Source organism: Phyllobates terribilis, unplaced genomic scaffold (assembly GCF_046119375.1).
Source record: "Phyllobates terribilis strain yellow unplaced genomic scaffold, ASM4611937v1 Scaffold_5__5_contigs__length_657084704, whole genome shotgun sequence".
Taxonomy (NCBI): Eukaryota; Metazoa; Chordata; class Amphibia; order Anura; family Dendrobatidae; genus Phyllobates; species Phyllobates terribilis.
Genome location: NW_027362765.1, coordinates 652803500 through 652817138, shown reverse-complemented (window position 1 = coordinate 652817138; position 13639 = coordinate 652803500). Strand labels below are relative to the sequence as shown.

At 42.5% G+C, this 13639-nt stretch overlaps 9 non-coding genes across 9 annotated transcripts; all 9 read left to right on the top strand.

Moving 5' to 3' along the window:
* The first annotated feature begins 2637 nt into the window (after positions 1–2637).
* LOC141150420 (U2 spliceosomal RNA) lies at positions 2638–2824 on the top strand. The gene has a single exon (XR_012246626.1). It is a non-coding gene; the product is annotated as a U2 spliceosomal RNA (small nuclear RNA).
* Positions 2825–3939: 1115 nt separating this feature from the next.
* On the top strand, positions 3940–4130 carry LOC141274888 (U2 spliceosomal RNA). Its single transcript, XR_012323150.1, has one exon. It is a non-coding gene; the product is annotated as a U2 spliceosomal RNA (small nuclear RNA).
* Positions 4131–5248: 1118 nt separating this feature from the next.
* Positions 5249–5439, top strand: LOC141274887 (U2 spliceosomal RNA). The gene has a single exon (XR_012323149.1). It is a non-coding gene; the product is annotated as a U2 spliceosomal RNA (small nuclear RNA).
* Positions 5440–6554: 1115 nt separating this feature from the next.
* LOC141274886 (U2 spliceosomal RNA) lies at positions 6555–6745 on the top strand. The gene has a single exon (XR_012323148.1). It is a non-coding gene; the product is annotated as a U2 spliceosomal RNA (small nuclear RNA).
* Positions 6746–7860: 1115 nt separating this feature from the next.
* LOC141274885 (U2 spliceosomal RNA) lies at positions 7861–8051 on the top strand. The gene has a single exon (XR_012323147.1). It is a non-coding gene; the product is annotated as a U2 spliceosomal RNA (small nuclear RNA).
* A 1116-nt stretch (positions 8052–9167) lies between these two features.
* Positions 9168–9358, top strand: LOC141274884 (U2 spliceosomal RNA). Its single transcript, XR_012323146.1, has one exon. It is a non-coding gene; the product is annotated as a U2 spliceosomal RNA (small nuclear RNA).
* Positions 9359–10473: 1115 nt separating this feature from the next.
* LOC141274883 (U2 spliceosomal RNA) lies at positions 10474–10664 on the top strand. Its single transcript, XR_012323145.1, has one exon. It is a non-coding gene; the product is annotated as a U2 spliceosomal RNA (small nuclear RNA).
* Positions 10665–11776: 1112 nt separating this feature from the next.
* Positions 11777–11967, top strand: LOC141274881 (U2 spliceosomal RNA). The gene has a single exon (XR_012323143.1). It is a non-coding gene; the product is annotated as a U2 spliceosomal RNA (small nuclear RNA).
* A 1115-nt stretch (positions 11968–13082) lies between these two features.
* Positions 13083–13273, top strand: LOC141274880 (U2 spliceosomal RNA). The gene has a single exon (XR_012323142.1). It is a non-coding gene; the product is annotated as a U2 spliceosomal RNA (small nuclear RNA).
* The last annotated feature ends 366 nt before the right edge of the window (positions 13274–13639 follow it).

Sequence of the window (13639 nt, the reverse complement as noted above, 5' to 3'; positions counted from 1 at the left end):
GTGTATGGTGGGATAGAATGAAAGTAAAAATAAAAGACTTTTTTATTAAAAAGAGTATATGTAGAGCCAAAGAAAAATATGAAGAATATAGAATTTTAAATACCCGCCTACAAACATTATTTAAGCTCAGAGACAATGGGATAGATGTACAACTTGATATTTCAAACTTAAAGAAGAGATTTCAAAATGGCTAGAACAAAAAGGAAAAGAGATAATTTTTCGTTCTAGAGTACAACATATAGAAGAAAATGAAAAGTGTTCCAGATATTTTTTTAGGAAAAATAAAAAAGAAAAAGTGATAATTGACCATATAGATGGTGAGAATAATATAAAAAATATGCTGGGTAAAGTTGAGTTTTTTTTTTCTAATCTTTTTAATGGAAAAAATATAGATAATAAATTAATGGATGATTCGCTGCAAGGACTAACAGCTGTTTTAGATCCCGCATCCCAAGAGTTTTTATCCCAAGTTTTAACGGAACAAGAAGGGTTAAAAACTATTAAAAGTTTTAAAACTGGAAAGGTCCCTGGTCCTGATGGCATCCCAATAGAATTTTATGTATGTTTTTATGATATTTTAAAAGATGATTTGTTTTATTTGTTTACTGAGGTTTTTAATAATAAGGTTTTATTAAATTCCTGGAAGAAAGGTGAAGTCTCCCTCCTATACAAAAAAGGTGATAAATCAAAATTAGAAAACTGGAGACCAATAACACTTTTAAATTGTGACTATAAAATAATGGCTAAAATTTGTGCAAATCGTCTAAAAGAAGTCATCAGCAAAGTTATTCATTCTAATCAAGTGTGTGGGGTGCCGGGGCGCAGTATATGGGACAATCTGAATTTAGTGAAAGACTGTATTGAGGATGTGAAAGACAGAAAGGGGAAAATGGCGATTTTATCTATTGATTTTGAAAAAGCATTTGACCGTGTCTCACACTTTTATCTTTTTAAAGTTTTAGAGAAAATGGGCATACCAGAAGGGTTTTTACTATCGCTTAAAGCATTTTACAAGGATTGTACAAGTAAGATTTTAGTGAATGGTTTTAAGACACAAGAGGTATTTTTACGGTCAGGGGTGAAACAGGGATGCCCTCTGTCCCCCCTACTGTTTATCTGTGCACTGGAACCAATGTTATGTGCAATACGCCAAAATAAACAGATATGCGGTGTCCCTCTGCCTGGAAGCGGTGGTTTGGAGGCCAAGGTTGTAGGCTACATGGATGACGTGGCGGTCTTGTGTACAGATGCACCATCACTTACGGCCACTCTCCATCAAGTGCAATCCTTTTGTCTAGCTTCTGGTTTTAAAATCAATTTTAATAAGTGTAACATTTTAAGTGTTGGGGGGATGATTTTACGTGATGTACCAATTAATGTCTCCGAATCCATTTCCATTTTAGGTATATCATTCACTGAAAATAATGATGGTTATAATAGTTGGGAAACAGTTACACAGAAAGTAAATACGAAAATATGTATGTGGAACATGAGGAGACTTACAATGGAGGGTAAAGTATTGGTTTTAAAGATGGTGATTTTACCTCTTTTATTGTATCTTAGCATGGTTTTCCCCCCGCCTGTTAATGTTTTAAAAAAGATAACCAAAACCTGCTTTACCTTCTTTTGGAACTCAAAAATGGAAAAGCTGAAAAGAGAAATCGTGATGAAATCAAAAGTAAAAGGTGGTAAAGATTTTCCAGATTTTAATAGGTTTCTTTTAATCCATCTGTTCGTTTACTGTTTTAATGCCCTTTTTAAGAATCACTATTGGTCCTTTTTTATGCGTTTTAATACAGGATTTTTTATGAGAAAGTTTGGATGGTATGAAGTTAATATATCTGTGCCCCATGCTTTTAATTTGTCGACGCATTATGAGATTTTAAGGAAAATAGTGTCCGATTTTAATTTAGGGACTAAGAAAATAGAGGAATTAAGAAATAGTAAGAAACTAATTAAAGAAATACGTAAAAGTGAGGAAATATGTAATGTTGACAGATATGATGATGACAAATCTATGTCTATCTGGAAAATGATTAACGTTTTTTATCTTTTTAATGAACAGAGAGATCTGGCTTGGAGTTGCATGCACCGCTGTCTTCCTTGCCGGGCATTCCAATACAGAAGAGGATTTGTGAGGTCTGCCATCTGCCCAAGAGCCGGATGCCAAGACGAGGAAACGGTGGAACATCTATTATGGACATGTAATTTTGCAAAGGATTTCTGGAGAAGACTGCTCCCCCTACTGGAAAGGGTGGCAGACCTCAAGGACTTTACATATAAAACTGTGCTATACGGACTTATGGAATGCCCCACAATGGACCAGTACACAATGGCTTGGAAGACAGTGAACTGCGCCAAGTCATCTCTCTGGAAAGCGCGCAACATTGCTATTTTTAAACAAGATGTTTTATCAGTGAATGATGTTTTAAGTTTATGTTTATGTGAAATGTATACTTATTATTTAATTGACAAAAAGAAGAATGTACATATTTCCAAAAAATGGCTTGTTGACCAATGGAACCTAATTATTTAAAATCTTTGTATTTTTTTGTTTTGTAAATTTCATTTGTCTTTTAACGTTTGGTATTTGTGTAATTATGCTTGTAAATTGTTAAAGTTTTAATAAACGGTTTTATCCCTCTGCAGGGGATAGCCAAATTAAAAAAAATCTGTTCTTATCAGTTTAATATCTGATACGTCCCCTATCTGGGGACCATATATTAAATGGATTTTTAGAACAGGGAGATGGAAAAAGAGCTTGCTCTGTCCACTCCACGCATTGACCTGGTATTGCAGTATCTCCAGGACCGGTGCACCCCTTCTTTAATGCAGTTTCTAAAATCAGAAAGAATTGAATTCAATGTTTTTTGTTCATTTTGCTTGTTTGTCGGATTTTGGGATGGACTCTTTGGCTTTGCTTTTCTTCTCCTCATTGGATTTTTCATGTTCAAAGTTGCAGAAGCCAGATTACAAGCTCATTTTGGTTCAACTTCAGCAACTGTGCATTGCATTGCCATGTAATGTGATGCAATGCTATCTTTCTAGCTCTCCCTTTTTACTTCCTTTTGGATAAACAGACATATTAGGCAAGCATTTTGGAGCTTTCACCTAAATAACTACAGGTGGTGAGATAAGCTGCACAATATAATTGACCTTTCAGTATATTGTTGCACACACACCATCTATTTAGCAAATGCCCTTGTTATCAACAGCAGCCTTTTAAACTCACCTGAGCTAACAGGTATGTGCGCTGGTTACTCTGCTGCGCTTAAAATTTCTTTTTTGGTTTGCTACAATGCCTTTTCTGAAACGTTGTCTCCCTCTGCTGGAACACTGACTTCTTTCATTTAATGCCTGCAGACTATAAAAGAGAACCCAACCCAAAAAGTTTGGTTGATTAGTCTGTGGCATTCTGTTAAACTGTTGCTTATGGCGGTCTCTGTGAGCTTCTCAGCGACATTCAGCCAGCCAGGTATCCTGCCTGCAGTAGATGGAATGTGGCAATGGAACGCTGGCTGCGCGTGTCATAATAGGCTCTGAGCCTTTATATACCTGTGCACAGCAGCAGCCACCTTCAGTCTGCTGCTGGACAGCCAGCAGCAGCAGCAGCAGGAGAGGTATGTAATCAGGAGCCCTCCTGCTAAGGGTAGACAGCTGCTCGTTCCACCCCACCCCCCGCCTTAATTGGTTCTCCTCCCTTCCAACGGTGTTGAGGCGGGTGGGAACAGCAGGGGGTGAAGGTGCTGTGTTTAAAGAGGTGGAGTTATGCAGATCTAAAACGCGTGGATTGCAGCAGCAGCAAGCCGAAAAGTGCAGGCATGTAAGGGATCTAGAGGTTGACAACATGTCTTCTTAACGGGAGTCCAGGAGCTCATCTCCACAAATGGACTTTTCAGGATCCTTGGGTGGCTCCGTAGTTTGAAACCAATTCTGGTTATCGCTTCTCGGCCTTTTGGCTAAGATCAAGTGTAGTATCTGTTCTTATCAGTTTAATATCTGATACGTCCCCTATCTGGGGACCATATATTAAATGGATTTTTAGAACAGGGAGATGGAAAAAGAGCTTGCTCTGTCCACTCCACGCATTGACCTGGTATTGCAGTATCTCCAGGACCGGTGCACCCCTTCTTTAATGCAGTTTCTAAAATCAGAAAGAATTGAATTCAATGTTTTTTGTTCATTTTGCTTGTTTGTCGGATTTTGGGATGGACTCTTTGGCTTTGCTTTTCTTCTCCTCATTGGATTTTTCATGTTCAAAGTTGCAGAAGCCAGATTACAAGCTCATTTTGGTTCAACTTCAGCAACTGTGCATTGCATTGCCATGTAATGTGATGCAATGCTATCTTTCTAGCTCTCCCTTTTTACTTCCTTTTGGATAAACAGACATATTAGGCAAGCATTTTGGAGCTTTCACCTAAATAACTACAGGTGGTGAGATAAGCTGCACAATATAATTGACCTTTCAGTATATTGTTGCACACACACCATCTATTTAGCAAATGCCCTTGTTATCAACAGCAGCCTTTTAAACTCACCTGAGCTAACAGGTATGTGCGCTGGTTACTCTGCTGCGCTTAAAATTTCTTTTTTGGTTTGCTACAATGCCTTTTCTGAAACGTTGTCTCCTTCTGCTGGAACACTGACTTCTTTCATTTAATGCCTGCAGACTATAAAAGAGAACCCAACCCAAAAAGTTTGGTTGATTAGTCTGTGGCATTCTGTTAAACTGTTGCTTATGGCGGTCTCTGTGAGCTTCTCAGCGACATTCAGCCAGCCAGGTATCCTGCCTGCAGTAGATGGAATGTGGCAATGGAACGCTGGCTGCGCGTGTCATAATAGGCTCTGAGCCTTTATATACCTGTGCACAGCAGCAGCCACCTTCAGTCTGCTGCTGGACAGCCAGCAGCAGCAGCAGCAGGAGAGGTTTGTAATCAGGAGCCCTCCTGCTAAGGGTAGACAGCTGCTCGTTCCACCCCCCCCCCCCCCGCCTTAATTGGTTCTCCTCCCTTCCAACGGTGTTGAGGCGGGTGGGAACAGCAGGGGGTGAAGGTGCTGTGTTTAAAGAGGTGGAGTTATGCAGATCTAAAACGCGTGGATTGCAGCAGCAGCAAGCCGAAAAGTGCAGGCATGTAAGGGATCTAGAGGTTGACAACATGTCTTCTTAACGGGAGTCCAGGAGCTCATCTCCACAAATGGACTTTTCAGGATCCTTGGGTGGCTCCGTAGTTTGAAACCAATTCTGGTTATCGCTTCTCGGCCTTTTGGCTAAGATCAAGTGTAGTATCTGTTCTTATCAGTTTAATATCTGATACGTCCCCTATCTGGGGACCATATATTAAATGGATTTTTAGAACAGGGAGATGGAAAAAGAGCTTGCTCTGTCCACTCCACGCATTGACCTGGTATTGCAGTATCTCCAGGACCGGTGCACCCCTTCTTTAATGCAGTTTCTAAAATCAGAAAGAATTGAATTCAATGTTTTTTGTTCATTTTGCTTGTTTGTCGGATTTTGGGATGGACTCTTTGGCTTTGCTTTTCTTCTCCTCATTGGATTTTTCATGTTCAAAGTTGCAGAAGCCAGATTACAAGCTCATTTTGGTTCAACTTCAGCAACTGTGCATTGCATTGCCATGTAATGTGATGCAATGCTATCTTTCTAGCTCTCCCTTTTTACTTCCTTTTGGATAAACAGACATATTAGGCAAGCATTTTGGAGCTTTCACCTAAATAACTACAGGTGGTGAGATAAGCTGCACAATATAATTGACCTTTCAGTATATTGTTGCACACACACCATCTATTTAGCAAATGCCCTTGTTATCAACAGCAGCCTTTTAAACTCACCTGAGCTAACAGGTATGTGCGCTGGTTACTCTGCTGCGCTTAAAATTTCTTTTTTGGTTTGCTACAATGCCTTTTCTGAAACGTTGTCTCCTTCTGCTGGAACACTGACTTCTTTCATTTAATGCCTGCAGACTATAAAAGAGAACCCAACCCAAAAAGTTTGGTTGATTAGTCTGTGGCATTCTGTTAAACTGTTGCTTATGGCGGTCTCTGTGAGCTTCTCAGCGACATTCAGCCAGCCAGGTATCCTGCCTGCAGTAGATGGAATGTGGCAATGGAACGCTGGCTGCGCGTGTCATAATAGGCTCTGAGCCTTTATATACCTGTGCACAGCAGCAGCCACCTTCAGTCTGCTGCTGGACAGCCAGCAGCAGCAGCAGCAGGAGAGGTATGTAATCAGGAGCCCTCCTGCTAAGGGTAGACAGCTGCTCGTTCCTCCCCACCCCACGCCTTAATTGGTTCTCCTCCCTTCCAACGGTGTTGAGGCGGGTGGGAACAGCAGGGGGTGAAGGTGCTGTGTTTAAAGAGGTGGAGTTATGCAGATCTAAAACGCGTGGATTGCAGCAGCAGCAAGCCGAAAAGTGCAGGCATGTAAGGGATCTAGAGGTTGACAACATGTCTTCTTAACGGGAGTCCAGGAGCTCATCTCCACAAATGGACTTTTCAGGATCCTTGGGTGGCTCCGTAGTTTGAAACCAATTCTGGTTATCGCTTCTCGGCCTTTTGGCTAAGATCAAGTGTAGTATCTGTTCTTATCAGTTTAATATCTGATACGTCCCCTATCTGGGGACCATATATTAAATGGATTTTTAGAACAGGGAGATGGAAAAAGAGCTTGCTCTGTCCACTCCACGCATTGACCTGGTATTGCAGTATCTCCAGGACCGGTGCACCCCTTCTTTAATGCAGTTTCTAAAATCAGAAAGAATTGAATTCAATGTTTTTTGTTCATTTTGCTTGTTTGTCGGATTTTGGGATGGACTCTTTGGCTTTGCTTTTCTTCTCCTCATTGGATTTTTCATGTTCAAAGTTGCAGAAGCCAGATTACAAGCTCATTTTGGTTCAACTTCAGCAACTGTGCATTGCATTGCCATGTAATGTGATGCAATGCTATCTTTCTAGCTCTCCCTTTTTACTTCCTTTTGGATAAACAGACATATTAGGCAAGCATTTTGGAGCTTTCACCTAAATAACTACAGGTGGTGAGATAAGCTGCACAATATAATTGACCTTTCAGTATATTGTTGCACACACACCATCTATTTAGCAAATGCCCTTGTTATCAACAGCAGCCTTTTAAACTCACCTGAGCTAACAGGTATGTGCGCTGGTTACTCTGCTGCGCTTAAAATTTCTTTTTTGGTTTGCTACAATGCCTTTTCTGAAACGTTGTCTCCTTCTGCTGGAACACTGACTTCTTTCATTTAATGCCTGCAGACTATAAAAGAGAACCCAACCCAAAAAGTTTGGTTGATTAGTCTGTGGCATTCTGTTAAACTGTTGCTTATGGCGGTCTCTGTGAGCTTCTCAGCGACATTCAGCCAGCCAGGTATCCTGCCTGCAGTAGATGGAATGTGGCAATGGAACGCTGGCTGCGCGTGTCATAATAGGCTCTGAGCCTTTATATACCTGTGCACAGCAGCAGCCACCTTCAGTCTGCTGCTGGACAGCCAGCAGCAGCAGCAGCAGGAGAGGTATGTAATCAGGAGCCCTCCTGCTAAGGGTAGACAGCTGCTCGTTCCACCCCACCCCCCGCCTTAATTGGTTCTCCTCCCTTCCAACGGTGTTGAGGCGGGTGGGAACAGCAGGGGGTGAAGGTGCTGTGTTTAAAGAGGTGGAGTTATGCAGATCTAAAACGCGTGGATTGCAGCAGCAGCAAGCTGAAAAGTGCAGGCATGTAAGGGATCTAGAGGTTGACAACATGTCTTCTTAACGGGAGTCCAGGAGCTCATCTCCACAAATGGACTTTTCAGGATCCTTGGGTGGCTCCGTAGTTTGAAACCAATTCTGGTTATCGCTTCTCGGCCTTTTGGCTAAGATCAAGTGTAGTATCTGTTCTTATCAGTTTAATATCTGATACGTCCCCTATCTGGGGACCATATATTAAATGGATTTTTAGAACAGGGAGATGGAAAAAGAGCTTGCTCTGTCCACTCCACGCATTGACCTGGTATTGCAGTATCTCCAGGACCGGTGCACCCCTTCTTTAATGCAGTTTCTAAAATCAGAAAGAATTGAATTCAATGTTTTTTGTTCATTTTGCTTGTTTGTCGGATTTTGGGATGGACTCTTTGGCTTTGCTTTTCTTCTCCTCATTGGATTTTTCATGTTCAAAGTTGCAGAAGCCAGATTACAAGCTCATTTTGGTTCAACTTCAGCAACTGTGCATTGCATTGCCATGTAATGTGATGCAATGCTATCTTTCTAGCTCTCCCTTTTTACTTCCTTTTGGATAAACAGACATATTAGGCAAGCATTTTGGAGCTTTCACCTAAATAACTACAGGTGGTGAGATAAGCTGCACAATATAATTGACCTTTCAGTATATTGTTGCACACACACCATCTATTTAGCAAATGCCCTTGTTATCAACAGCAGCCTTTTAAACTCACCTGAGCTAACAGGTATGTGCGCTGGTTACTCTGCTGCGCTTAAAATTTCTTTTTTGGTTTGCTACAATGCCTTTTCTGAAACGTTGTCTCCTTCTGCTGGAACACTGACTTCTTTCATTTAATGCCTGCAGACTATAAAAGAGAACCCAACCCAAAAAGTTTGGTTGATTAGTCTGTGGCATTCTGTTAAACTGTTGCTTATGGCGGTCTCTGTGAGCTTCTCAGCGACATTCAGCCAGCCAGGTATCCTGCCTGCAGTAGATGGAATGTGGCAATGGAACGCTGGCTGCGCGTGTCATAATAGGCTCTGAGCCTTTATATACCTGTGCACAGCAGCAGCCACCTTCAGTCTGCTGCTGGACAGCCAGCAGCAGCAGCAGCAGGAGAGGTTTGTAATCAGGAGCCCTCCTGCTAAGGGTAGACAGCTGCTCGTTCCACCCCCCCCCCCCGCCTTAATTGGTTCTCCTCCCTTCCAACGGTGTTGAGGCGGGTGGGAACAGCAGGGGGTGAAGGTGCTGTGTTTAAAGAGGTGGAGTTATGCAGATCTAAAACGCGTGGATTGCAGCAGCAGCAAGCCGAAAAGTGCAGGCATGTAAGGGATCTAGAGGTTGACAACATGTCTTCTTAACGGGAGTCCAGGAGCTCATCTCCACAAATGTACTTTTCAGGATCCTTGGGTGGCTCCGTAGTTTGAAACCAATTCTGGTTATCGCTTCTCGGCCTTTTGGCTAAGATCAAGTGTAGTATCTGTTCTTATCAGTTTAATATCTGATACGTCCCCTATCTGGGGACCATATATTAAATGGATTTTTAGAACAGGGAGATGGAAAAAGAGCTTGCTCTGTCCACTCCACGCATTGACCTGGTATTGCAGTATCTCCAGGACCGGTGCACCCCTTCTTTAATGCAGTTTCTAAAATCAGAAAGAATTGAATTCAATGTTTTTTGTTCATTTTGCTTGTTTGTCGGATTTTGGGATGGACTCTTTGGCTTTGCTTTTCTCCTCCTCATTGGATTTTTCATGTTCAAAGTTGCAGAAGCCAGATTACAAGCTCATTTTGGTTCAACTTCAGCAACTGTGCATTGCATTGCCATGTAATGTGATGCAATGCTATCTTTCTAGCTCTCCCTTTTTACTTCCTTTTGGATAAACAGACATATTAGGCAAGCATTTTGGAGCTTTCACCTAAATAACTACAGGTGGTGAGATAAGCTGCACAATATAATTGACCTTTCAGTATATTGTTGCACACACACCATCTATTTAGCAAATGCCCTTGTTATCAACAGCAGCCTTTTAAACTCACCTGAGCTAACAGGTATGTGCGCTGGTTACTCTGCTGCGCTTAAAATTTCTTTTTTGGTTTGCTACAATGCCTTTTCTGAAACGTTGTCTCCTTCTGCTGGAACACTGACTTCTTTCATTTAATGCCTGCAGACTATAAAAGAGAACCCAACCCAAAAAGTTTGGTTGATTAGTCTGTGGCATTCTGTTAAACTGTTGCTTATGGCGGTCTCTGTGAGCTTCTCAGCGACATTCAGCCAGCCAGGTATCCTGCCTGCAGTAGATGGAATGTGGCAATGAAACGCTGGCTGCGCGTGTCATAATAGGCTCTGAGCCTTTATATACCTGTGCACAGCAGCAGCCACCTTCAGTCTGCTGCTGGACAGCCAGCAGCAGCAGCAGCAGGAGAGGTATGTAATCAGGAGCCCTCCTGCTAAGGGTAGACAGCTGCTCGTTCCACCCCACCCCCCGCCTTATTTGGTTCTCCTCCCTTCCAACGGTGTTGAGGCGGGTGGGAACAGCAGGGGGTGAAGGTGCTGTGTTTAAAGAGGTGGAGTTATGCAGATCTAAAACGCGTGGATTGCAGCAGCAGCAAGCCGAAAAGTGCAGGCATGTAAGGGATCTAGAGGTTGACAACATGTCTTCTTAACGGGAGTCCAGGAGCTCATCTCCACAAATGGACTTTTCAGGATCCTTGGGTGGCTCCGTAGTTTGAAACCAATTCTGATTATCGCTTCTCGGCCTTTTGGCTAAGATCAAGTGTAGTATCTGTTCTTATCAGTTTAATATCTGATACGTCCCCTATCTGGGGACCATATATTAAATGGATTTTTAGAACAGGGAGATGGAAAAAGAGCTTGCTCTGTCCACTCCACGCATTGACCTGGTATTGCAGTATCTCCAGGACCGGTGCACCCCTTCTTTAATGCAGTTTCTAAAATCAGAAAGAATTGAATTCAATGTTTTTTGTTCATTTTGCTTGTTTGTCGGATTTTGGGATGGACTCTTTGGCTTTGCTTTTCTTCTCCTCATTGGATTTTTCATGTTCAAAGTTGCAGAAGCCAGATTACAAGCTCATTTTGGTTCAACTTCAGCAACTGTGCATTGCATTGCCATGTAATGTGATGCAATGCTATCTTTCTAGCTCTCCCTTTTTACTTCCTTTTGGATAAACAGACATATTAGGCAAGCATTTTGGAGCTTTCACCTAAATAACTACAGGTGGTGAGATAAGCTGCACAATATAATTGACCTTTCAGTATATTGTTGCACACACACCATCTATTTAGCAAATGCCCTTGTTATCAACAGCAGCCTTTTAAACTCACCTGAGCTAACAGGTATGTGCGCTGGTTACTCTGCTGCGCTTAAAATTTCTTTTTTGGTTTGCTACAATGCCTTTTCTGAAACGTTGTCTCCTTCTGCTGGAACACTGACTTCTTTCATTTAATGCCTGCAGACTATAAAAGAGAACCCAACCCAAAAAGTTTGGTTGATTAGTCTGTGGCATTCTGTTAAACTGTTGCTTATGGCGGTCTCTGTGAGCTTCTCAGCGACATTCAGCCAGCCAGGTATCCTGCCTGCAGTAGATGGAATGTGGCAATGAAACGCTGGCTGCGCGTGTCATAATAGGCTCTGAGCCTTTATATACCTGTGCACAGCAGCAGCCACCTTCAGTCTGCTGCTGGACAGCCAGCAGCAGCAGCAGGAGAGGTATGTAATCAGGAGCCCTCCTGCTAAGGGTAGACAGCTGCTCGTTCCACCCCACCCCCCGCCTTAATTGGTTCTCCTCCCTTCCAACGGTGTTGAGGCGGGTGGGAACAGCAGGGGGTGAAGGTGCTGTGTTTAAAGAGGTGGAGTTATGCAGATCTAAAACGCGTGGATTGCAGCAGCAGCAAGCCGAAAAGTGCAGGCATGTAAGGGATCTAGAGGTTGACAACATGTCTTCTTAACGGGAGTCCAGGAGCTCATCTCCACAAATGGACTTTTCAGGATCCTTGGGTGGCTCCGTAGTTTGAAACCAATTCTGGTTATCGCTTCTCGGCCTTTTGGCTAAGATCAAGTGTAGTATCTGTTCTTATCAGTTTAATATCTGATACGTCCCCTATCTGGGGACCATATATTAAATGGATTTTTAGAACAGGGAGATGGAAAAAGAGCTTGCTCTGTCCACTCCACGCATTGACCTGGTATTGCAGTATCTCCAGGACCGGTGCACCCCTTCTTTAATGCAGTTTCTAAAATCAGAAAGAATTGAATTCAATGTTTTTTGTTCATTTTGCTTGTTTGTCGGATTTTGGGATGGACTCTTTGGCTTTGCTTTTCTTCTCCTCATTGGATTTTTCATGTTCAAAGTTGCAGAAGCCAGATTACAAGCTCATTTTGGTTCAACTTCAGCAACTGTGCATTGCATTGCCATGTAATGTGATGCAATGCTATCTTTCTAGCTCTCCCTTTTTACTTCCTTTTGGATAAACAGACATATTAGGCAAGCATTTTGGAGCTTTCACCTAAATAACTACAGGTGGTGAGATAAGCTGCACAATATAATTGACCTTTCAGTATATTGTTGCACACACACCATCTATTTAGCAAATGCCCTTGTTATCAACAGCAGCCTTTTAAACTCACCTGAGCTAACAGGTATGTGCGCTGGTTACTCTGCTGCGCTTAAAATTTCTTTTTTGGTTTGCTACAATGCCTTTTCTGAAACGTTGTCTCCTTCTGCTGGAACACTGACTTCTTTCATTTAATGCCTGCAGACTATAAAAGAGAACCCAACCCAAAAAGTTTGGTTGATTAGTCTGTGGCATTCTGTTAAACTGTTGCTTATGGCGGTCTCTGTGAGCTTCTCAGCGACATTCAGCCAGCCAGGTATCCTGCCTGCAGTAGATGGAATGTGGCAATGGAACGCTGGCTGCGCGTGTCATAATAGGCTCTGAGCCTTTATATACCTGTGCACAGCAGCAGCCACCTTCAGTCTGCTGCTGGACAGCCAGCAGCAGCAGCAGCAGGAGAGGTATGTAATCAGGAGCCCTCCTGCTAAGGGTAGACAGCTGCTCGTTCCACCCCACCCCCCGCCTTAATTGGTTCTCCTCCCTTCCAACGGTGTTGAGGCGGGTGGGAACAGCAGGGGGTGAAGGTGCTGTGTTTAAAGAGGTGGAGTTATGCAGATCTAAAACGCGTGGATTGCAGCAGCAGCAAGCCGAAAAGTGCAGGCATGTAAGGGATCTAGAGGTTGACAACATGTCTTCTTAACGGGAGTCCAGGAGCTCATCTCCACAAATGGACTTTTCAGGATCCTTGGGTGGCTCCGTAGTTTGAAACCAATTCTGGTTATCGCTTCTCGGCCTTTTGGCTAAGATCAAGTGTAGTATCTGTTCTTATCAGTTTAATATCTGATACGTCCCCTATCTGGGGACCATATATTAAATGGATTTTTAGAACAGGGAGATGGAAAAAGAGCTTGCTCTGTCCACTCCACGCATTGACCTGGTATTGCAGTATCTCCAGGACCGGTGCACCCCTTCTTTAATGCAGTTTCTAAAATCAGAAAGAATTGAATTCAATGTTTTTTGTTCATTTTGCTTGTTTGTCGGATTTTGGGATGGACTCTTTGGCTTTGCTTTTCTTCTCCTCATTGGATTTTTCATGTTCAAAGTTGCAGAAGCCAGATTACAAGCTCATTTTGGTTCAACTTCAGCAACTGTGCATTGCATTGCCATGTAATGTGATGCAATGCTATCTTTCTAGCTCTCCCTTTTTACTTCCTTTTGGATAAACAGACATATTAGGCAAGCATTTTGGAGCTTTCACCTAAATAACTACAGGTGGTGAGATAAGCTGCACAATATAATTGACCTTTCAGTATATTGTTGCACACACACCATCTATT